Source organism: Schistocerca nitens, chromosome 2, assembly GCF_023898315.1.
Source record: "Schistocerca nitens isolate TAMUIC-IGC-003100 chromosome 2, iqSchNite1.1, whole genome shotgun sequence".
Classification (NCBI taxonomy): Eukaryota; Metazoa; Arthropoda; class Insecta; order Orthoptera; family Acrididae; genus Schistocerca; species Schistocerca nitens.
Genome location: NC_064615.1, coordinates 1,167,712,632 through 1,167,734,987, shown reverse-complemented (window position 1 = coordinate 1,167,734,987; position 22,356 = coordinate 1,167,712,632).

Sequence of the window (22,356 nt, the reverse complement as noted above, 5' to 3'; positions counted from 1 at the left end):
TGTTACTAGCATAATTTTTGTTTCTGTGAAAATACTTTGTCAACAGTGAAAAAGGCTGTAGCCTGGAATCGTCAAAACGTAATAACACGAAAGGATGAGGTTATTTGTGAGGGCCAATTTACAGATTGCTGTTACAGGGTTGCCGTCGCTGCGGGAACAGCTGAGCATATCGTTGTCGTTACGTTTTTCCATTGTGTCAGTTAACTCGTCGACAAGATGCGAATCGTCCGATTCTTCATGGCTAAACCTATCGATACCGTCGTGTACACCTACTAACACTACTGGAAAAACCAACTCGCGTCTGGACGGAACAACACTAAATGCAAGCATCAAGACTAACACTGAAGTAGGCATCGCTGTTGGCAACAGCAAGTACCGTGAGTGAATGGAATGAACTTGTCTTCAAGCAAGACACACAGCACGTACTGTCAAGAATGTGACTGTTGTGAAGATATCTGCAATGCAATAGTGGTACAAGGGGCGAGAAAACAAACGAAATGTAATTACTCTGTAACGAACCACTGAAGACCAGCATCATACCAAAATAGTCGAAAAATAAACCTGGCCAGCCTGTGGAATTTTGTCGGTGGAGTTCTTATTCACCATGTCTACTTTGAAATTGCTGTTTTTGTTACAATGGGAACACATCTTACGCACGTTACATGTACCTATGCTGATCCACGGGCATAGACCATATTTTATCTTAAACTATGCTTTGTCCAGTAAAAGAGATACGTGTTTGTAATTCGAGTTGAATGTTTTCCCTTGTGTTTCCTGAAGGTCTGGTCGTAAATAAGAAGAAATTATTGGGCCACACACAAAAAAATGTAAAAGCATAATCGTTTCCGACTACGAAAAATTTAGGCACTACAGTTCTTGTTCGAGCATCTCCACTCCTGCTCATCAGGTCACCACATCAGGGCTAGCCAGTGTCGGCCCTCGTACGTTTACTTGTCGGGAAAATCGCAGATACGACAAGAGATTAGTGGAAGTAACCTCGACCTTTACTGGGTGAAATTTCACAGTGCGCAAATTTCACTATGTGCAGTTTAGAGGATATCTGATAATGCAGAAAGACTATGGAAAGGAGTAAAGAAAGAGATCGACAAACATGGAGGGAGAAGGAGGAGATGGACACAGCTATGGGGGAGTGGGAGGAAATGCACAGAGAAAGGGAAGAGGAGAGCACTGACAAAGAAAGGGGGAGGAGGAGATGGAGAGGAAGGTGGTTAGCAGAGATGGAGAGAGGAAGAGCAGATGGGGTGAGAGAGGTAAAAGAGGGTATGAATGGAGAGAGTGGGAGAAGGAGATGGACAGAGGGAGAGAAGGAGATAGAAAATATGAGAAGGATATAGAGGGGACAGATGTACTTAGAGGGAAGAGCAGGAGATGGACAGAGGGGAAGAGCCGATGGACAGAGGAGGAGGTATAAAAAAAAAGAGACTGAGGAGGATCATATGGAAAGAGAGAGGGGCAACATGAGGTGGAAAGAGAGTGGAGGTGGAGGGGGTTGACAGAGAAAGGGGGAGAAGGAGAGCGACAGAGAGGGAGGTGGAGGAGCAGACAGAGAAGGGGTAAAGATAAGACCGGCTAATAGAATTGGAAGAAATACATACCTGGACAATGTCAGATATCTAATAAGAAATAAACGTTTGTTAGAAAACTTCAAATTAATATCCTTTGAAAGTTTCAGAGACTTTTCTTTAAAATTTATAATTAAGAAAAACCTATGAACTTGCTAAACATTAAAAAATTGCCCCAAAGGCATTCAGTCCATTTAAATTTATTTTGACTACTTGGAAACCTCAATATAAATAACTAAATATTTTAAAACGCCTTCCAAGATAGAAAAATATGTAACTTATGCATTACTTTTAAAATGAGAAAGGGATCATTTGAAAACCAACATGCATAAGCAATCATTATTCACGAGAGTAACCAAGGACAAATTCAAAACAAATAAAAGGGCTAGACCGCACACATTAGCCAACGCATATAAGTGGCTTAATCTCAGCCTGCACCACAAATGGTTGTTCGATTCCTTAAAGTTTCATTAATTCCTGCATCTAGCGCGGTAGAGCAGCTAGAAATGGTATAGTCGTACGATCCACTCCTGTAAAGACAAAATGAAGTGGCGACTCTTCGGGAGGCGAAGGCATGTTCCCCAAACTAAACGTCTGCCATCCAAGTGGACCTCCACAGCTAGCAGTTTCATCCGTGATCGAGGCAGACACATTCAATGACTGTGAACCCCTAGCATGAACTGCACACAAACATACACACACACACACACACACGAACATCCCGTCTGAGACGCTTCAACGTCACCACCTGCCAAGACACCGGAGACGTAATAGCTAGGTAACGAAACCCAGAGATGCTCCATGAGCAAAACAGACGATATGAGTATGCGTGAACAGTTCTATTCTCTTCTAGAAGGATGAGGGGGAGTAAGGATGAGAAGACCACAGATTTAAGAGACAACCTGTGGTGCAGCATCCCGACTGGCATAGCTAACTTTCAGCTGAATTAAATATGTCCTGAGCGGTCCATTAGTGGCTCTGTCCTGAACAAGGAAGCTATCTGGAGAGATCATACTGATGAAGTTGTTTGGCCGCACAAGGAGTGGGAGCATCTTAGCAGTTTTATTCTGGCCACCTTTGCTCTCACCCCAGAAACTGTTTAAGAAAACAACATACCAGTCTGACGTAGAGTGCCTGCTCGTGTTATACTGGGCACCATCCCTCCAGTGTCTGAGGCAGGTATTGTTCATAGCATCTACACAATTTTTCCCAATGAACTTGGCATTAATATCTTGAGGGGACACATCATTTATTGACCACGAGTTTTATAGAGGCTAGTAAACTGAAAAAGAAAACATCAGCTTGTCAGGCGTAGTTTTGTGGGTTTCACGTATGACTACATTACATGTAAAATTAAGCCAGTTGATGGACTGGTTCCATTTCGCCTGAGAATGGGCGTGCGAAACAATCAGGGCTGATTTCAAGTTGTGTTGTTGTTGTGGTCTTCAGTTCACAGACTGGTTTGATGTAGCTCTTCATGCTACTCTATCCTGTGCAAGCTTCTTCATCTCCCAGTACCTACTGCAACCTAATTCCTTCTGAATCTGTTTAGTGTATTCATCTACGATTTTTACCACCCACACTGGCCTCCAATACTAAATTGGTGATCCCTTGGTGCTCAAAATATGTCCTACCAAGCCTTCCCTTCTCCTAGTCAAGTTGTGCCACAAATTTCTCTTCTCCCTAATTCTGTTCAATACCTCCTCATTAGTTATGTGATCTACCCATCTAATCTTCGGCATTCTTCTGTAGCACCACATCTCGAAAGCTTCTATTCTCTTCTTGTCTAAACTATTTATCGTCCACGTTTCACTTCCATACATGGCTACACTCCATACAAATACTTTCAGAAACGACTTCTTGATACTAAAATCTATACTCGATGTTAACAAATTTCTCTTCTTCAGAAATGCTTTCCTTGCCATTGCCAGTCTACATTTTATATTCTCTCTACTTCGACCATCATCAGTTAGTTTGCTCACGAAATAACAAAATTCATTTACTACTTTAAGCGTCTTATTTCCTAAATCACCCTATTTAATTCGACTACATTCCATTATACTCGTTTCGCTTTTGTTGATGTTCATCTTATTTCCTCGTTTGAAGACACTGTCCATTCCGTTCAGCTTCTCTTCCAGGTCCTTTGCTGTCTCTGACAGGATTACAATGTCATCGGTGAAAATCAAAGATTTTATTTCTTCTGCATGGATTTTAATTCCTACTCCGAATTTTTCTTTTGTTACCTTTACTGCTTGCTCAATATACAGATTGAATAACATCAGGGATAAGCCTCTGTCTCACTCCCTTCCCAACCACTGCTTCCCTTTCATGTCCCTCGACTCTCATAACTGCTATCTGGTTTCTGTACAAATTGTAAATAGCCTTTCGCTTCCTGTACTTTATCCCTGTCACCTTCAGAATTTGAAAGAGAGTCTTCCAGTCAACATTGTCAAAAGCTTTCTCTAAGTCTACAATGCCTTTCCTTAATCTATTTTCTAAGATAAGTCGTAGGGTCAGTATTGCCTCACGTGTTCCAGCATTTCAATGGAATCCAAACTGATCTTCCGCGAGGTCGGCTTCTACCAGTTTTCCATTCGTCTGTAAGGAATTCGTGTTAATATTTTGCAGCCGTGGCTTATTAAACTGATAGTTCGGTAATTTTCACATCTGTCAACACCTGCTTTCTTTGGGATTGGAATTATTATATTCTTCTTGGTGTCTGAGGGTATTTCGGATGTCTCATACATCTTGCTCACGAGATCGTAGAGTTTTGTCAGGGCTGGCTCTCCCAATTGTATTCCGCTTTGCCTGCTTCATTTACTGCTTTTTTGTATTTTCTCCTTTCATCAGTTAAATTTAATATCTCTTCTGTTACCCATTGATTTATACTAGTCCATGTCTTTTTACCTACTTGATCCTCTGATCCTCTACTGCCTTCACTATTTCATGTCTCAAAGCTACTCTTTCTTCTTCTACTGTATTTCCTTCCCCCGTTCTTGTCAATCGTTCCCTAAAGCTCTCCCTGAAACCCTCTACAACCTCTTGTTCTGTCAGTTTGTCCAGGTCCCATCTTCTTAAATTCCCACCTTTTTGCAGTTTCTTCAGTTTTAGTCTGCTGTTCGTAACCAATAGATTGTTGTCAGAGTCCACATCTGCCTCTGTAGGTGGTGAATGTGACGCGAGAAATCGGATTATTAAAAGGAAACACCCTGAATTCCTGGGACAAAAACATCGACTTATTATCGCTCACTACAACTTTGCGTCTCCCCGACTCCGAAAATAATTAGGCAATGTGTTGAACGGTACTCCTGATTGTCATACATTTGCTCGGAAGCAACCAAAAAAAAAAAAAAAAAAACGAGAAAATGCGATAACCACCAGATATATTCATCGCTTATCACATTTAGTAGGGGGCAGAGGTACCAGACAGGTAAACAACTCATCCATACAGTTTTCTACGTGCCTGCGGTTTCTAGAATTAGGAATTAGAGGGACCTAAAACTTGGCACTGTTTTCTCATATGAAATGCCTTGTCCAAGTCCTTTAGCAGTTTTGACCCCCAACCAAAACTGATACTAGACGATCCGCAGTGACACGACCAGAAACGGAAAGAGTCGAGAGGTATTTGTCCAATCGCAACATGGTGCTGAACTCATGAGTATAACTAAACCATCATACCAAATAGGTGTCGCAGCTTTAATCTCTAACGAATGTCTGTTCCAATCAAACATCGACAGAATGTTAATAACTCGAATTGTTGCTTGTAACTGCATGAAACTTCGGCTCGTGACGATATTAGACATCCTGGACACAGAACTTTAATGGAAAGAATACTTTATTGTAGAGCGCAGTTTCAGTAATCGGAATAATTTAAACAACGCTTTGGTCGCAAGTAACTTTTCGCTACACGGCTGCAGCGTCCAGACGGTCCGTAATAATAGCCAATAAGGCCGCCTCGTGTCAGCATAGCCGCCCTCCAGAACTGACTATATCTGGTAGCCACACACGTGCTTTCAGTAGTGCCTCAAGTAAATAGTGGCCTATGAGGTATCATGCGAAAGGAGCAACGTCGAATGAAGCTGCTATTAGACCGCCCAAAGATTCCGGCACCAAACAGCCTCATGTTCTTTGGTGGATGATGCCTTTCAGCTGTCAGCGGATGCTTTGCAGATATGTACCGTTTCGACGAACCTGCCTCCCACGACTCCGCTGCTGCCGACAGCTTCTGAACTGTTCCGGTCTGTCCTACATCTAAGTGTTGTGTGCTGGCCTGTGTTGGAACTGTGCCATGCTGCGGATCCTCCATTACTGCCGCCAACACAACAGCTGCCAACGTCTCTTTTTAATTTTCATTAACAGTGGAAATGTGCGCTCAGGAGAGTTCGCCGCTCCGCCAGTAGGCGGCAGTAAATCTCCGAGACGGCTGGCTGGCTGCGTACGACGCGTGCAGTTCTGGCTGAGTGAGTTTCTCCGACTGCGCAGTTAAAATAAAATAAGAAAATAAAAATGGAAGCAGTGCGCCTTGCTAGTAGACAGCTGCACAAGACAACAAGAAATAATTCATTTCTAAATGAAAAATCTCTTACTGTTTGTTGCTGAAATGTATACATAAAAAAATATGTTCCATTGAAAGAGTGAGCATTACTTTCTCCGAACTATAGTTGGAAATTGGAAGCGAGTGCATCGAAAACGGTCGCAACAAAAAACAGAGCAGATACGCTCTTCGGAGCAAGTGACGTTGTAAACAGTTTTTGTTGTTGCCAAAAAACAGTAATACAATAATTTTTAAATGAATACAACGCGAATTAACTATATAGTTGTTTATTTAATTACGACCCAGTTTTCGGCCTTTTATGCCATTTTCAAGTGATTGAGTTAATGTCATTAATATGTATTGCAGGAGATCAAATTCAAAATTGGCCATAAACTCGATCACTTGAAAATGGCATAAATGGCTGAAATCTGGGTCGCAATTAAATAAACAACTATACAGTTAAATGGCGGTGTGTTCATGAAAAATGACACTATCTCTCTATTTCTGGAGGTATCTACATGAGAGAAGCGTGAACTGAAAGTATATGAAGAGCATAACCTCGCTTAAAAATAACACAATTTCACTTACAAAAATAATATGTGGTCGTTACTCATAAGCGCCTTTTAGAGGTCTGTTTCCTCAGTTAGTCATTTTGATTGTGGCTTCACGGTACGTGTATTCCTTCTTGAAGTTTACTGAAAATGATCTACTGCGGTTCAGAAGGAACAATGATGGACGTACTTACAGTGCCAAAAGGAAAAATGGTATTCATTAGTCCACATTAAGGTTGAATTTCGCATAACGTGGGTGCACAACGGTGCCGCCAAAATGTTCGATCACTCACGAAATGATATAAAATATCTGAAAGACGGCAAAGTTAAATTTGAAAACGAACTGCAAAAGTTTCTTCTCGATGACTCCTATTCCATACAAGAGCCTCTGTTTATCTAATATGGAAAGGGCGGTGGGTAGGAAATACTATTTAACATCTGCATCAAAAAAGAAAACACTGATCTGATCAATGTAACCATATTTACTTACGAATGTGTAATATGAATGTAAAATGACTCGCTCCACATCATTAAGGTTTAAAAGTGATTCATGGAACATAAAATTAAGTAAGTACCTAACTTGACTGGAAAGAGATGTACCTCTATTTCCCTATCCGTTTGTACCCTTATTCTTTGTATTTTGATACTCTTCTATGTGCCTTGACTTTCTTAACCATTTGAGTATATTTCTGTACAGCGTTACTCTTTACTCTGATATTATGAATGGATATACACGGCAGAACACTTATGCATACGTCATGGTGATTAAGATTTGCTGGCAATCCGATTTGCTAATTTTCGTAACACAGAATTACTCTATGTCTTATAAATACCGAGCTTTTGGAGCGTCACGAAAGACAGAAAGAACCTGTAACGAATGAAGTATCTGTGTTGTGCGGTTCAGCCCGAAGTCTGGATTGATGCAGCTCTCCATGCCACTCTACCTTGTGTGAGCCTCTTTATCTTCGAATAACTACTTTATGAATCTGCTTACTGTATCCATCTCTTTGTCTCCCTCTACGATTTTTATCCTCCACTCATACCTCCAGTACTAAGTTGGTGATACCCTGATATCTCAGAAAGTGTCTTATCAACGGGTCCCTTCTTTCGTTCCAGTTTTGCCATAAATTCCTTGTCTCTCCAATTCTATTCAGTACGTGCTAACTACGTGATCGAAGCATCTCACCTTTAGCATTCTTCTATACCACCACATTTCAGAAGCTTTTATTATCTTTTTAACCAAACTGTTTATTGTCCACGTTTCACTTCCATACAAGGCTACACTCCAGTCAAATACCTACAGAAAAGCCTTCATAACGAATCTTTATTCAATGTTACATTTCTCTTCTTCAGAAATGCTTGCCATTGCCAGTTCACATTTTATATCTTCTTGGACAACTGTCCAAATAGCAAAACTCAGCTACTACTTTAAGTGTCACGTTTCCTTATCTGGTTCCCTTACCGTCAGCTGATGTAATTCGATTACATTTAAGTGTTATTGTTTCACATTTGTTGATGTTCAGCTTACATTCTTCTTTCAACACAATGTTCATTTCGTTCAACTGATCTTCCAAGTCCTCAGCTGTCTCTGACAACATTACGATGTAATCGGCAAACCTCAAAGTTTTTATTTCTTCACCCTGAATTTCAATTCCTACTACAAATTTTTATTTGGTTTCCTTTACTGCTTGTTCACTGTAAATAGTGATAGCTTACTACCCCTTCTCAATCCCTACTCAGCCACTGCATCTCTTTCATGCCCATCGACTCTTTTAACTGCCTTCTGATTTATGTTCAAGTTGTAAATAGCATTCCGCTCTTTGTATTTTATCCCCGCTTCGTTCAGAATTTTCGAGTATTCCATTGTCAAAAGCTTTCTGTAAGTACACATATGCTACAAATGAGGGTTTGCCTTTGCTTAACTTATCTTCTAAGATAATTCGTAGGGTGAGTATCGCTTCGCGTGATCCTACATTTCTCCGGAATTTAAACTGGTCTTCCCCGAAGACTGGTTCTACCAGTATTTTTCATTCTTCTGAAAAGAATTCGTTTTGCAAAGGTGCCTTATTAAATTGGTTGTTCGTTAGTTTTCACACCTGTCTCTCTTTTCTTTGGAAGTGGAATTACTACATTCTTCTTGAGGTCTGAGGGTATTTCACCTGTCTCACACATCTTGTGCACCAGATGGAAGAGTTTTGTCATGGCTGGCTCTCCCATTGCTATCAGTAGATCTGACAATGCCGTCTACCCCCGGGGCCTTGTTTCCACTTTGATCTTTCAGAGCTTTGTCAAATTTTGCTCGCAGTATCGTATCTCAAATCTCACCTTTATCTTCATTCACTTCCCTTTCTACAATATTGGTTTTAAGTTCATCTCCATTGTAAAGAACCTGTATATACTCCTTCCATCTTTCCGCTTTCCCTTCTTTGCTTAGTAATGGTCTTTGATATTCATACAGCTGCTTCTCTTTTCCCCAAAGGCCTATATTTTCCTGTAGGCGGTCCTGCCTTCAATATGTATAATTCGGCTGTGAAGTATACTTCTTAATCCTTACATTTGTCTTCTAGCCATTCCTGTTTTGCAATTGCAATTTTGCACTTCCTGTCACTCTCATCTTTATTCCTTTTCACCTGCTTCATCTGCTGCCATTATACATTTTCCCCTTTCATCAGTTAAATTCAATATCTCTTGTATTATCCAAGGACTCCTACTAGGCCTTGTCTTTTTACCTGTTTGATCCTCTGCTACCTTCACTATTTCATCTCTCAAAGCAACCCATTCTTCTTCTCCTGCATTCCGTCTCCATATTCTTGTCAACCATTGTATAATGCACCCTATGGTTCTTTCAAGTTATCAACGTCCCATTTCCGTAATGTCCTATCTTTTTCCAGTTTATTCAGTTTTCATCTGCAGTTCATAACCAACAAACTGGTCAGAATCCACATTAGCCCCCGGAAGTGTCTTATGATTGGATGTCTGGTTCCTAAATCTCTAACCATTATATAATCAATCTGAAACGTTCCGATGTGTCCAGGCCCCTTACACGTATACAACCTTCTTTTATGATTCTTAAACCAAGCGTTAGCGATAATTAAATTATGTTCTGTGCGGAATTCTACATGGCAGTTTCCTCTTTTCTTCCTTTCTCCCACTCCATATTCACCTACTATTTTCCTTCCCTTCCTTTTCCCATTATCGAATTTCAGTTCCGTATCACGATTAAGTTTTTATCTTTTAACTATATGAATAACTTCTGTTATGTCGTGTAAACTTTGTAAACTTGTACTACTGTGATAGGCGTGGGCTCCTTGTCTATCTTGGCTATTTTAATGCGTTCACTATGCTGTCAATAGTAGCTTACCCGCATTCCTATTTTCTTATTCATTATTCTACTTCTGCACTGATAATATTTTGTTTAGTATTTATAGCGCTGCATTCGTCTGACCAGACGTCCTATTCCTCCTGCCACCGAACTTCACTAATTCCCACTATATCTAACTTCAATCTATCCATTTTCCTCATCAAAGTTTCTAACCAGCCTGCCTGATAAAGGGATCTAACATTCCACGCTCCGATACGTAGAATTCAGTTTTTCTTTCTCCTGATGACAACCTCCTCAAGAGTCTCCACCCGGAAATTCGAATGGTGACTATTTTACATCCGGAATATTTTACCCGAGATGACGCCATCATCATTTAATCATACAGTAGAGCTGCATCTCCTAGGGAAAAATTACGGCTGTATTTCCCGCTTGCTTTCAGTCGCTCGCAGTACCAGCACAGCGATTTCGTTTTGATTGATATCACAAGGCCAATCAGTCAGTTATCCAGACTGTTGCACCTGCAACTACAGGAAAGGCTGTAGCCCCTCGTTAGGAACCACGCGTTTCTCAGGCCACTCAACAGATACGCCTTCGTTATGGTTCTACCTACAGTACAGTTGTCTGTATCGCTGAACAAGTGGAGGGGGGAGGGAGAAATGTGGGGGGGGGAAGATCTCTATGCAAAAAAGTAATCCTGTGTACGTCTCTCTCATTACGTTTCATTACGTTTGCTGGTTATAGGAAATTGGGTACAGTGCAAGGCGAAGGGATGTGATTTCTGACATGTTGCAGAGTTCTGCCCGTACGGCCGTTGTTTGCTTAATGCCACGCAACCGCTCTGCACCAGATAACAGTTTTGCATCACTTTCACTAGGCGACCCTAGCAGAGTGAATTCACGTCGAGCGAGACCTACAGTCGGACACCCGCTCCACTACGCTGCCGCTGCCTCGGCCGACCAGCTGCCTCCTCGACGAACACCACTGGGCCTCTGCAGCTCCACCGACGGTCCACTCTCCATGCCTGGGTGTCGTAACCTTACTCACAACCTTTGGCAGAACATTGACTGTATTCTGTTTCTCCAAGGATCTGAATCACTGCCTACGTTCTAAAAGTAAACTCTTGTGGAACTGTAAATATTAGTTTGTGGAGAACTTGGCCTCTCAATCATTTTTGAGAGTTATTTGTTTTTGGTTCGTCGGAGCTGACGAGCATACTTTTTTTCCAAATAAAAAACATTTTTGGAAAATTAGTGACTTTAGTTCCACTTACGACGGATTGTTCAATTTCACCATCAGTAAAATGTGCACAAAACTGTAACAAGAATGCAACGGCAGTATGACTACTGCTACAAATAATACTAAACACAACTATTGGTCATTTGAAGCGAAATAATTGCTTTGTTTATGGAAACAAACAAAGATTGGGCCCTAAATGTACCACCAACTGTTGTTGCGTTCTACACGAACAGCTGAGCGCCGGCAAACTGCTAAGGGGCTTCTAGCTCTTGAGTAGTGGTGAGGACCTTTCAAATTCGACGTTAATTTCAGTCCGTAGAGTAGATTAGTTAATAATTAAGACCTTGCTCGTATTAGGGTTGGATGTAAAACATTTTTACGTTTATGTAGCAAAGTAATTCTGAAAGTCTGTACATTCCTATGGGTATGTGGCATTGAGATGTTTTCATTTAAACACCATTTCAGGAACCAATTACAATAGCTAACTGCAGGGTAAATGTGTGTGGATTTTCGTATAGGTCGTATTGTTCTCGCTTAAGCCCGAAGACTGATTTGATGCATCTTTCTGTGCTAGTTTGTCCTATGAAAGCCTCTTCACCTCTACATAACTACAGTAACCTATATCCATTTGAATCTGCATACTGTATTCGAACCTTTCCGTCCAATCTACAGCTTACATAAGCACCTTCCCGTCCGTCCACTACCAAACTCACGTTCCGCAGATGTCTCAGGATGCGATCTATCAACCAGTACTTTCTCCTGTTGGGCTGAGCCACGAATTTCTTTTTTACCCAGTTTGATACAGTAGCTCCTCATTATTCTGTCTACCCATCTAAGCTGCAGCATTCTTCTGTAGCTTCACAGTTCAAAAGCTCTACTCTCTTCTTGTCAGGACTGCTTATCGTCTACTTTTCACTTCCGTATAAGGCTACACTTCAGACAGTTATCACCAGAAAAGACTTCTCAACTCTTAAGTTTGACAAGTTATTTTTCTGCCCAAACTGCGAAACTCATCTACTACTTTCAGATTCTCACTTCCTAATACCCTCCGAATGACCTGATTTAATTGCACTGCATTCCATTACTCTTACTTTAATTTTGTTGAAAATTATTTTATAACGTCATTTCATGAATCTATACACTCCGTTCAACTGTGCTTCCATTTTTTTATTGCAATGTCAACAGCAAATTTGTTTCTTTTACTCTCAATGAACAGGCTGAATAACATCGGAGTTAGGGTACACCAATGTCTCAATTCCTTCGCAACAATAGCTTCTCTTTCCTCTCCCTCAACCCATAACTACAGTGTGGTTTCTGAATAACCATTCGCTTGCTATATTTTATCCCCGCTACTTTCAGAATTTCACAGCGTGTATTCCAGTCAGCATTGTCAAATGATTTCTATAGAAGTAAAAATGATATAAAAGTAGGTTTGCCTTCCTTTAACCTATCTAATGAAATACGTCTTAGGGTCGGTATTGCCTTACATGTTCCTACATTTACGCGTGACCCGGAATGGCTTACCCAGAGATCAACTTCTACCATTTTTTCATTGCTTATACTGTCAGCCGCTGACCCATGTCCACAATAAAGATGGATATTTTTCAGTAAATACTTCATGACAGTATTTTGCAGCAACATAACATTAAAATGATAGTGCGGTAATATTGAAAGAAATCGAAACTGACTGGTTCGTCGACTTTCACGTTATCTACATTTGATATGCAGATGGTATGTCGAGAAATTTAAATCTAATTAATTTGATTTGCAAATAACGTATTCCTCTATTTTTACTAAAGATTACTGACGTATTATTTTCATTTGCTTGTTTTACCGACAGTGAGTGCTAATATGTGAAGTTCCTGGAGAAGTTTATTGTTTGAGAACTGCATTTGGTTGGTCTGTCAATTTTACAAACAGCAGATTGAAACAGACGGAAGGACATCGTTAACATTGGTAGGAAAAAACGAAGTGACTTCGGGTAGGAATGCTTTCGCCGAAGGTGATTTTGTGCAATGAGGAGGCTAGCGGATCGCCTCTGGAGAGTCGAGACAATGCACCACAGGGGGTAACGCATCTTCGCTGTGGCGGAGGGGAGCCCTTAGTATGCCCCAGGGAGTTGGAGACATTCTAGACGACTTGATCGTCACTCGAACGTCCAAATTTCTTTTTTTTTCTCTAAAGAACAGTTGCGTGTATCGAGTAGTGAGCAGCAACAGGGGTTTTGTAGAAACACTTAGCGAATACGGCAGAGGAAAACAATACAGTGCTGAACACCATGGACTCCATGACAACAACAGGAGGAGACAGAGAGGCGTTTTCCACCCTACGCTCTTTGCAGAACACCCCAGGAGAGGAGTGAGGAATTCATAAAATATGGGAGAGCAGCTTTCTCGTCCCAAAGCACTTGCTGCCGGTCCCTCGCGAAAAAAGCAGTCAGGATTCTTAGTAGATTTGGGGAAACATACTGTTACGTTGAATAATGGACATCTTTGAGTCAGCGACAGGACAGATTCAAAACAGTTTCCTTGCTTTACCTGAAGTCATGTAGCTCTCCCAGAGCGAAAATACGAGAATTTCATTGGGCAGACTGGTCTGACGTGGCACTTCTGGAAAATTATAGAAAAGTGGAGGACACATTCTAGCTGGATTAGAAGGAAAATTTTATTCTTATTACGTCGGAGCAAGCACCAGCCAAATTGATCCTTGTCGTTGGATAGCTATTTGTGAGATTTTTTTGATTGTCTCTCCAAGAAGTGGTGACTGTTATGAGGGACGACAGGAGACTCTAATCAGATATTTCACGCTCTACTTGCAAGAGAAAAACGTCGAATTCTACTCGCAGACTTCTGTGTCTGAATTCAGAGTGAATAGTCGTTACTTCATTTTCAGTTCCAAGTGGAGTTAGACTCGACAGACTCACAGCCTGGAGCAGGCTTCCGATAATTTAGCGACACTGCTTATGGAAACGCCCCTAATGATTAACCAGCAGTCTGGAGGTCAACACGACGACGTAGTTAAAAATGGTAAGTTCTGCAATCGACTTCAGCGTGTATGGACAACAATTTGTTCAGTGAACGTTAGAGTTCTCTCATTTTGAATACGGAGAATAAGCCCTTCTGACACGCGTTGCTTTAAAAACTCAGATGTTTTGGCAAATCACTGTCGTCGGATCGCGGAAACGGATCAATCATACTAGTCACGTAGTAGCTCTACATAAGAGTTCCTTATCGTGAATCTCCGCCAGCCATACTTCGTTATAGATGTTTCACATACTTGTGAAAATCTTCGTCAATGAACAGGATAATTAAACATTTTTATATTGTACTTCATCGCAACTACTACGCTCGTTAATGTCAGGTTTTGTAATAAAAATACAATTTATTGTAATTTTGACACTCATTAAATAAAAATTAAATTTTATTGTTACTATTCCGCCCCCTTTTTAAAGTCTGTGGGGCCAAAATTTAGGGTTAACCAAATTTCCTTCCGTAGCAGGTATTAACAGTCTTCAGTAGGGAATCGAACCCGGGAACCCGGGCGTGGGAAGCGAGAACGCTACCGCACGACCACGAGATGCGGGCCCCTTGTCACTGGAATTTCAACAGTGCTCTCTAGTGTATTTCGCCTGTTTCATATAATTTGCTCACCAGCTGGAATATTTTCGTGACGTTTGGCGCACCCAAGGATCTCAATAGCTCGGGAGGAATGTTGATGTCCGCTCCAGTACTCAAATTCTTTTAGCAGTACCAAGTCTCCCATTTTGTTTCTCTTACCGTCGCTTTGTCTTAAAGTTCCCCTGCGTAGCTCTTTAATGTATCCCTTGCACCTTTCAGCTTTGCATTCTTTGCTTATTACTGGTTTGCCAGCCGGCCGAAGTGGCCGTGCGGTTAAAGGCGCTGCAGTCTGGAACCGCAAGACCGCTACGGTCGCAGGTTCGAATCCTGCCTCGGGCATGGATGTTTGTGATGTCCTTAGGTTAGTTAGGTTTAACTAGTTCTAAGTTCTAGGGGACTAATGACCTCAGCAGTTGAGTCCCATAGTGCTCAGAGCCATTTTTGAACTGGTTTGCCATCTGATCTCATGATATTCATAGCCTTCGCCATTCAGCTAGAACCTATTGACCCCTTATGTTGGTAAGGAAGTTATTTCACATTAGGCTAAACAACTGAATACACGGACCGATTGTACTGAAGTAACAGACGTCTAGGGCAGACGTGTTCACAGCAACGTACACTCGACATGGCAGAAAAGTGGGACCGTTTGGCGGCAGCAGCAGGAGAACCGCTTTACAGCGAAACGACATGCAGAAGAAGCGTGTCATTGATATGCCAAATGTGAGATATCCAACGCTAAGGCTGTTTCTGCTAAAGGTTTCTTACTTGACAGGCTCTCATCCAGGACTTCTGGTGGGTAGGAAGCACATTGTGTACCTGACTAGATTTTCGATTCGCCGCGGCAGTAACTAGACATCAAGACATAACAGGGCAAAGTTCGATCTCTGCTGGATGCTCAGCTCGTTGAATCATTTGCTCTTATTGCAGTTTTGATTTCCTACTGCCTGAGACCTATTGGAAATCGAACATCGAAAGTTTCGTTAATCAGACACTTTTCGCTTTTACTGGCAAACCATCCTCAGTGGTACTGTTGTAACAGGTATGGAAAGATAATACTGTTTTCCTTCGGTTGTTACAGATTAAAAGACAGATTTTCTAAAAAGTTACGTAGCCTTGATATTGCTATAGGCGTTTTGTATTCATTACACTGCTTCTGGTATAGCACAGGCTGGCGTCGTACATGGATTGGCGGATTTTTGGTACCACTTTTTTTTATCATTTCCTATTGTTTTTATGCACCGTTCACTTTCTTGATTTGAAACTTCAAATTATTCACAGTCTACAAAATTTGTCTGTGGGTGTTCGTGTTTCCCACTACTGTGTTTGGGGGAAATGCCAGTGAAAGCATTCTTAACCTGTGTGGTTTAAATTTGTATAAGAAAAAAGACATTGCCGTCTCTAAATGATTTCAATGTAATTACCGATGAGACAACATCAAAAAGAGCGAATCAAGTCCGATGACACAGTTTTTCCGTTTCTAATACTCTAAAGACGGAAAAAGTGTAATTATGATTTCTATATAAGAGGGGTTAATCCAAAAAATCATCTATTATTGTATGGTATTTAGTTTTCAATTTATGCATCCGAAAATCATTGTAAATACGCTTTAACCGTTTACTCTACTTACACAAACGAGAGAAACCATTAGTCTATTCCGTTCGATATTTGAACCACAGATCAACCAGAAAGCTGCCTGTGCCTCAACCGACAACCGCGAGGAAGCTGCGTCCGCTGCTGTTAATTCACTTTGTTTTCCTACTATTTTGATCCCGTTTTGTCACTAAAGATCTTATGCTGAGTTCGTAAATGTGTTTCAGTCCGGGATATCTAAGAGTTATCTTAACACACGAACCAGATAGGGTAAAGAAGGATAAAGCAGATTTGTACTTCGAAGTATTACAGAAACAGCTAACTGAAACAGGCACTGTACACGTCATCTTGTCATGAGGCCTACGAGGGCTAATCAACAAAGACTGGCACTGATTTTATCCCTGTAGCTTCCGGAATAGTTTCCTATCTGAACCATAAATATCCGAAAAGAGTGGGATTTTGTGAATAATGTCCACAGGCGCGAGCACTCTCATACCGGTAGGTTGGTAGTAATGTTTTGTTTTGTTTTGAGTTTCGCTAACCAGACAGTGTAGGAGCAGTAGAGCGAAATAAAATTCTGCTTTTGTTTAAATCTTACAGCTACTGAAACTTATCAAAAACTGGAGCAAGTATATTGTGAGGACGCACAAGCTCGTGCAACTGTGTTTAAGTGGTTCAAGGACTCCAAACAAGGCTGACTTGTTTGTGTCAAGCAAGGTGGGCCTCGCGTTTCGGCTTGTGCTGTGATGGAAATCAACATCAACACAGCTGCTGTGACTGTCTGCGAGGATCGACAATAACATTAGGTAACCTCAGTGAAGTGTTGAGAATTCCATATGACAGTTTTTTACGATTATACATAATCGTCTCTGTATGACCTGTGTGTGTGCCTAAGGGTGTCACGTCTGTTGGCTCCCGAACAAAAGGCTGTGCGACTGGAGACAAGTCGCGAGGTGCCACGTGTCTTCGTTGATGGAGAGAATGCGTTTCTGGAATCGATTATCAACGGTCAAGAGTCATGTCTGCATCATTAGGACCCTGAAGGGAAACTGTCAATGCAGTGTGGAAATCGCCAGGTTCTCTAACATCAAAAAAGGTGAATGTTGTTCCATCTGGAGGGAAATTGATGGTGACCATATTTTTTGACAGTCTTGGAATGATTTGCCAGCATGCAGTTCCCCATCACACTAACGTTATGGCATCGTACGTCAGTATAGGCTTAAGTGAGGAAGCACATTGCAACGAAACGATTAGGACTTTTCAAACTTGGTGGCGACTTCATCATGAGAATGTGTTGCCTCATGTCGCAAATCAGTCATGCAGCTTCTGGCTCATTTCATCATTACCTGTGTACCGCACCCGCCTTAGACCCCGATTCTGCACCATGTGATTTTTTATTCCCATCACAAAAGGCAAAGCTTCAAGACATTCGATCTGAGAAATCTGAAGCAGTGCTCAAGAGAAGTAAGATTACCAAGGACCATGTGTGTTTGAAGACTGGCGGAGTCGCTATAAAATTTACGTTCAGGTAGGAGGGGAGAACTTTCAAAGTGGCTGTAATTACGCACCTTACAAGGACTCATCTACATACTTTGCCTTGATTTACAATCCGAAGTAGGTATCATTTGACAGGTTGAACATTGTATATATGAATATCTAAAGAAGACTGCCATTGTCACCTACAGCTTGTAAAAAGTTGTTAACGCTTATTGCATGAAAGGTGACGGATTGTCTTTATTATCAAAAAGGGTGTAATGAATGACTGCCTACACTAGCAGGGGTTGGAACGTCAGTAGATACGAAACGGCAGGCGTAACTCAGGTCCTGGGTGGAAAAGCCCGCACAAGTGTGTTGGTCCTGTGTAACACAGGAAGTAGCCCAAGACGGACGTATGGGGCATCTGAGCGCTGAAGTACGAGGGTTCTCCAGAATATAAGTTCCGATCGGTCTCTAAATGGAAACCACAGTGAAAATCAGAAACACTTTATTTGCAAGAGTTACCTACACTTTCCAGATACTTATCTACATAGTCGTCGCTCTGACTAAAACATTTGTTGGAGCGTTATACCAAATTTCCAACACCATCGTCATAGAAGGCAGTCACTGTGCTTTCCGATAATTTTCTACGCTGGCCTATAGTGCGTAACCTGCACCCATGTGTTGTCTTCGTATCCAGCGTTTCATGTGAACAGAGATGATACTCAGGACGGGTAAATCAGGGCAGTGTTGTGGGTGATCGAAGACTTCCCATCGAAAATGCTGCAGGAGCGTCTTCACTGCCCCTGCGGAGTGCGGCTGAGAATTGCCATGAAGAAGGAAGTGCGTGGCAGTTGTGTTAGGTGGGCTGCATTCATTAAGGCGAAGCCTCTCAGCGGGCCCTCCTACTTGGCGTGAGGCATCGTTGTTCTAGGCACCTTTACTCGCTCACAGTGAGCTCACAACTGAAAAGAGCATATTGATGCGATCGACAGTCATACTAGAGACACTACCCAACAAATCAGTGCAAAACTTCATCGGGTTTTCACTGTGGTGTCCATTTCGCGAGCGATCGGAACTTAATTTCTGGAGAACCCTCGTACAACAGAGCGGCAGTTGGCTGGTATTGTAGCGAGGCCGCTAGAGTAACCGGATAACACTTTGGAAACTCTGAAAATCTTGGACGCAACAGAGAGGAAAGAGGAAGCATTACCTCAGACATTACGCAGGCTGGGTTATTTCTGAGGATATATACTCTGAGAAGCATACCTTTGTATGGATTCCAAATTAACAGAAAAGGTATTTCCTCGCAAACTTTCCGCGCTGGATGACAAAACACTAAAATATGGTTGGTCGGCGCTCGGAAGAATCTGTAGAGAGGGAGAATATTCCGTGGTTTCGAGAACATGATTCAACTTCTGCAATTACGAGGGAGGGGAACCGAGCTTTGCTGGGAAACCAGCGATGGAGAGAGAGAGGTCTTCCGTTTTGAGCACCCATGTTTGATGGTCGCTCAGTAACTTCTTTTGTTAGTACAGACGGACTTGCTGTCTTTACTCTCAGGAGCTTTTATAGTTAATGAACGGTTAGGCATTGTACTTTTGTGAACTTATACGATTCCGACTACACATCCAGATAGGGAGTTGTCGTTAAGTACGTAGCGTTAAGTGACTGAGAGAAATTCTTCTGTCTATACTCACGTTCAGATGTTATCTGAATTGCTTGCTTGTGGCTGGGAGTTCGCGTTTTTTCCCTGTAGAACACAGAAAGGAGAAGACAGTGTTTGATTACACTAGTCAGAGGACTGCCTTCTGCCGTCCTAGTGTCTGAATGAGTTTTTTCTTATATTTTGTGGCTGGAGTTTACCATCGTCACAGACGTGTACGAGAACCATCACTCCGACGCACCGGATGCAATACATATGGTGATATTGCTTATCACGTCGGCTTATTAGGGCTATAAAGCTAAATAGCTGCGATCACATAACTTTATTTCCACAGAGGTTGCACACCAATGTATATCATCTTTGAAAGTAGTGTTTTCTAGTATTTGGTGCCTACATGACGTTAGTCATGTTAGATCGTGCAGCCATAAAAAGGGCAGATTTGAACAATTTATCAGTAATATTAGTTAGGAAATTCATTTGTATCTATGTCCATTGGGCATTGATTAAGCATTTGTGATATATAAAGGGGTTTTAATCTACAGTAAATATATAAGCAGAAACAAAATTCATCATTTTGTAGTTACTAGTTCCCTTAATCATTCACTTATGTTTTGTGTTGTAATTTTGTACGTTAAAGGGTAAGAAGGAGGAAATAATATCACTATTAAGATATCCTAAGATATTACTTTTTAATGCATTACGGGAACAGCAGTGATCAATGTCTTATAAATAATTACTATTAAAAACAGTCTTGATCACGATTTATTTAACAAGGTGACCGGTTTCGACCACTACTGTGGTCATCTTTAGACCTACAAGTTGTATACAAAGCTCTAATTAGAGGGCTACATACATTAAAGAAATACATAAAGTGATAAAGCTATAAAGCTATAAAACGTTGAATTACCATTGAGTAGGAACCTCTTTCTGTTGGAGAATCACTACTGGAGAAACCAGTGCACGTCTTACTATATATAATGGAGGTTCCACCCACTTCTGACTGCATGATGTCATTACTAACCAATGAGTTATAAGTCGAATTACAATTTAAAATTTCTTAGTTAAAAGAACATTGTCAAGAATTAGAAATAAATACACACTAAACTTAGCTTATTGAACAGCTATTGTCAATTAAGAAGCGTTAAAAATATTTAAATATGTAGGAAAATCGGTTTAGCAGTACATGGGTTGCCCTCTCAAGGCCTGTCAGTGAACCATTTGGAACCACTGGTTGCTATGGTGAAGTTGGACGCCGTTGCAAAGATGAAGCAGCAGACTTTTTTTCACTGAAGTTGTTGTAAAGTCGATAGTCGAACTAGTGGTTGCCATGGTGAGGACAAACGCCAGTGCAAAGATGTGGCAGCAGGCTTCTTTCCAACGAAGTTGTTGCGAAGTGGAATGGCAGAGACTGTCGCGTCAGACGATGTATTATTGAGCAGCAACATGCATTAGATCTCGTCAAATCTCAAGGGAATCTGGCATGAGCCAGAGTAGTGTTGCTCGTGTTCTGTATCGCCATAATATCATCCTTACCATAGCAGTCTCCACCAAGAATTAACTGGTACGGATTGTATGCGTCGCACTGAATTCTGCCGATGGGCCCAACTTCAGATTCTGAGGGATGACACATTTATGAATTTTATTTTATTTACTGGCAAGGCTACATTAACGAACCATCGAAATGTTAATTTGCATATCATGCATTAGTGGGCATCTGAAAATAAATGTTGTTTGTGGGAAGTTGCACATCAAAAACCGTGGTAGGTGAATGCATGGTGTGGGATTCTGGAGGACATTATTATAGGCCCCTATTTCATCGAAGGAAATCTTAATGGTAGGATATACACCACATTCCTGCAAGAAAAATTAAGTCCCTTATTGGAATAAATACCTTTAGGGACAAGGAACAGAATCTGGTATCTACACGATGGGTGTCCGGAACATTTTTCGGTGATGGCTAGAAAAGAATTGCAGGAACAATTCTTAAATCGTTGCATTTCGGATTGGACGCATAGGAGATGTGTAGTGGCTGCCTCGTTCGCCAGACTTTACGCCCCTGTATTTTTTCTTGTGGGGATTCGTAAAAGACATTGTTTATAAATACATTCCAACTACACCTGAACACACGCGAGAGAGAATCGTCAGAGCATGTGCTTTTGTAAGTACCGATGTGATACGGTAACTCAATCCATGATAAGAAGATTGCAGCACTGCATTGATACCAATGGTCATTACTTCGAACACCTTCTGTACATGGATATTTATGCCTCCTTTGAGACCTTCTTTGACCTTGAAAGACCTTTCTGTTACACATCATTGGATTCGTCTCGATAGCCGCTATCAGAAAATAAGCACCAAACTATACCATCCCATTTAAAAAGCAAAGTGGACCTTCAAATCTCTCAAGCGACCCCACCTAGCAACAAAAAACCCACGTCATATTATGGCCGCCGTTGTAGCATGCAACTTTTGTCCCAAAACCTTTTCAGCTCCTATCATGCTTTCGAAGGTATTCTTGGTGGCGATAGTTAGTGACACACCCTGTATAAAGGGACAAACGCGAGTTCAGATCAGTATCTCGTTAAAGCAAAGATCCAGCTGCAGCGAAGATTGAAAAATCAGAACAAGAGAAAAACTGCAACTAACCCAGATGCATCTGCTCCAAGAGGAGAGTTCAGAAATCCGTGTCAGAGTAGGATAACTAAGTTAATCCAATATATGCCGTCAAGTGAAGATCTAACTGAAGAATGGACAAACATGGAATCACCGCTTTACCGTTCG